General features: G+C 36.0%; 1 pseudogene; it reads left to right on the top strand.

Moving 5' to 3' along the window:
* Positions 1-1,306: 1,306 nt before the first annotated feature.
* LOC131044983 (PTI1-like tyrosine-protein kinase At3g15890) lies at positions 1,307-2,390 on the top strand (annotated as a pseudogene).
* Positions 2,391-3,796: the final 1,406 nt, after the last annotated feature.

A 3,796-nucleotide genomic window follows, 5' to 3' on the forward strand; every position in this document is an offset into this window, starting at 1 on the left:
GTGTAATTTTAACCTAGAAGTACTTAAAAGGAGAGAAGAAAAAACTAAATAAATATGACTAATGAAAATCCCAATAGTAGACGTACGAATACCATTTGAGATTCACAACTATTCTAACAATTACAAGGGTATTATAAGAAAATATGTTTGGATACACAATGCCAACGAACAAAGGATGATGGATCTCAATGTACAAGGAGATAATGTACTTCAACACATTCAAACTGAGATACCAAAGTCTATTTGTTTATCATTACATTAACTGTAAAAGTTATCAACGTGTTACATATATGCAATAAAAAGAGATTACCAATTTGACGTATGGTAAATCATCAATAATAACTCAATAACACATTCCAAAATATAAATCAAACACATTATTCATTATCTTCTTGAAAATATACAACTTCAAAAACCCTTTTGTACTTAGTATGAAAATAAAAATCATTATTTATTCTCACAAAATTTCTCCAAAGTTCCTCCTGTTGCCAAAAATCCCCACTTTATAGTGCTCTGAGTCTCATATTTACAACCTACTCATTGTATAACTATCCATTTTAGGTTTGTAACCAACTTAGTTTGAGCAAGGTAGTTATTTTTATTAAAGATAAACTTTGAAAAATTGGAAACTACCTAACTTTTATGCAAAAATAATCAAAATTCTAAGTTTTACAAACACTTTGACCAAAAGTCACAATTATTAACACAAGCGTAGGGAACCAAAATTGTGACACTGACTTAATTACATAGAATAAACTAAACATTTAATTAACTTGGACAACTTGAAGGTCAGATTTCTGCACTTGTACTGACACCTTCCGTAGAAGCTCTTTGAGTATCAACATGTTTTCGTTGATGTGAAGATTTAATTTTGAATGCCTTGATCAATTTGATAGCTTGATTGAACACTAGATTCCAAAGCCTTAGACGAGTGAAACTTACACAAATTTTGCTGCTATGGAAGACTAAGCATTCTCCTAAAACATCATGTCTGAAGGCCTACGCTTTAACGATAGCTTCGACAGTTTACACGCATGTCTTCCACATTTGCATGTATATCACATCAATTCTTTTGCTCGAGGGTAACCTAAAGTCTCATTTTTTCGTAGGCCAGGTTTGATAGAAGATCATAAGGTAATACGTTGAATGGGCTATCAGTTGTTGAACACTCTTTTTTTCAGTTGAGTAGACAACTTCGAAACCAGCACTGGTTGGTCTGGCCTGACATATCAATCGAGAGTTTGGTCAAGTAAATATGAAGCCGCTGATTAATCATATAAGCCTATTAAAGTATTGTTGTGTCGGACCTTTTAATAGGACAGTAGAGAAGAAAAGCAGTACTTGGAGGATTTTCTACTTGAAGGAGCTGCATGCAGCTACAAACAATTTCAATTATGATAATAAACTTGGAGAAGGGGGTTTTGGAAGTGTCTACTGGGGTCAACTTTGGGATGGTTCACAAATTGCTGTCAAAAGATTAAAGTTCTGGAGCACCAAAGCTGAAATGGAATTTGCAGTGGAAGTTGAGATTCTTGGTCGAGTTCGGCATAAAAATTTGTTGAGTTTGCGAGGATACTGTGCTGAGGGGCAGGAACGTCTTATAGTCTATGACTACATGCCAAATCTCAGTCTACTTTCACATCTCCATGGCCAGCATTCTGCAGATTGCCTCCTGGATTGGCCAAGGCGAATGAGCATAGCAATTGGCTCCGCAGAGGGTGTTGCTTATCTTCATCACTATGCAACACCTCATATAATTCATAGAGATATTAAGGCAAGCAATGTATTGCTAGATTCAGATTTTAAGGCCCAAGTTGCTGATTTTGGATTTGCAAAGCTCATACCTGATGGTGCAACACATGTTACCACACGAGTGAAAGGCACACTAGGTTATCTTGCACCTGAATATGCCATGTGGGGAAAAGCGTCTGAAAGTTGTGATGTGTACAGCTTTGGTATATTATTGCTTGAACTTGCTACTGGTAAGAAACCAATAGAAAAGGTTGGCAACTCAAGTACCAAGCTTGCTATAACTGATTGATCCCTTCCCTTGGTTTTAGAAGGTAAATATGATCAACTAGCTGATCCGAAGCTCCAGGGAAAATACAATGAAGAAGAACTAAAGCGAGTAGTTCATGTTGCAACCATGTGTGCTCAAAGTGCCCCTGAGAAAAGACCAACAATGCTGGAGGTAGTGAGCTTCCTCAATGGTGAGTCAAAAGAAAAGCTGTTTAAAACAATAAATGAAAAACAGGACAAAAATGGGAAGTTGGAAGGTGGAAAGTACTCAAAGGACTTACTGGAAGCAGATGAAAGTTCAGACTCAGCAAATGTATGCATCGAAGATATCCACAAAGTGGGCTTATGAGGGAGGGTGCATCCTGGATATGATGTGCACTATTGGTTTAGGTTGCAGATAAACATTCCTCAGTCAAATGAAATTTGTATTTCATTAGTGCTTGTGTATGAGGCTTGAGTTGTGATACCTTAAGTTTTTTGAATTTTGAAAAAATCAGCTAAAAAAAAAAAACCAGTAAATACTGATCAATCATCTTTGAGACATGGAGCAATAGCAATAGCATTTGACTTTTATGTCTTGATGGAGCTAGTAGAATTTGGCTTTAAGCCTGATAATTTAATTTGCTTGAAAGTCTTTAAAGTGCACTCAACAAATCTGTTGCGCACATCTTTTCTATCATTGCAATCCGTGAGATGACATCTCTTTGAGGCATTCTGTAAAACATTTAGCGCGCATAGTTTATGTTTCCACATTTTGCGCGCTTGTCTTCCAGAGAATCTCCAACTATAATATCTGACAAATATCTCTCTTTCATATTGGTTTGATGGATGTCCACGACCTGTTCAAAAGTTCCCATTTTTCATTCTGTATGGAACTTGTACTCATTTCTCTCCATGAGAGCATTCCTTCGAGGCTTTATTCCAAATAGTTGTTGTTTTGATGTCGATGAGTGCATTTGATTGGAAGTTTCTAAAGCTTTTACAAGAAACCATTTTAGTGCATATCGTTCCATCATTTCATGACATACATCAGCTTGAGGCATCCTACAAAAGGTTCAGCCGTGCTGTCTATAATTTTTGCATTTTGTATGCATGTTCACCTGCCATAATTGCAACTCTAACATTGACAAAAATCCTCTAGCATTTATGCTTTGATATATGTCCATAGCTGTTTCAAGGCTTCCAATGTGAGTCGAGCGGGAAAGAATGCTAGCAAAGATTGTGGAATTGCTAATTTTATTGATTTGAAAACTTCCAAGGTTTTTTCAACAAAAAGATTTCGTGTATATCCTGCAACAATGGTACCCATGAAATCACACTTCTTTGATGCGCTTGTGTAGGCTACGGGCCTTGTTTATGCTTTCAACGTTCTGTATTTGTTTCTAACTGTGCATTTCCAACTATAATGCATTTGCAGTTATGAATTCTTGAAGTAGTTTTCAAAAACCCCAAATAAAAAGTGTGAGAATTTGTCAAGATCTAGAGTCCAATTGATAGCACAAATAAGAGAGAACAAAATATGACAAGAATAAATTATATTCCTATCAATGATGCAAAATATTGATCAACTAAATTATCAAGAGTTATTTTTTTCAATGCAGATGAGCCTGCTTATAAAGGCAAGGCCATATGGATATATGAGTACACAATCATGACATGTGGCTCAATGAGAAACAAGGGTAGGTAGGAAAAGGTAGGAGAAATAGTAAAATATTCCACAAGAGGTGGATCACCCACTAAAGGTGGAATGTAACAAAAAGATAAGACCACAAAAGGT

The sequence above is a fragment of the Cryptomeria japonica genome, chromosome 1 (genome assembly GCF_030272615.1).
Source record: "Cryptomeria japonica chromosome 1, Sugi_1.0, whole genome shotgun sequence".
NCBI classification, from domain to species: Eukaryota; Viridiplantae; Streptophyta; class Pinopsida; order Cupressales; family Cupressaceae; genus Cryptomeria; species Cryptomeria japonica.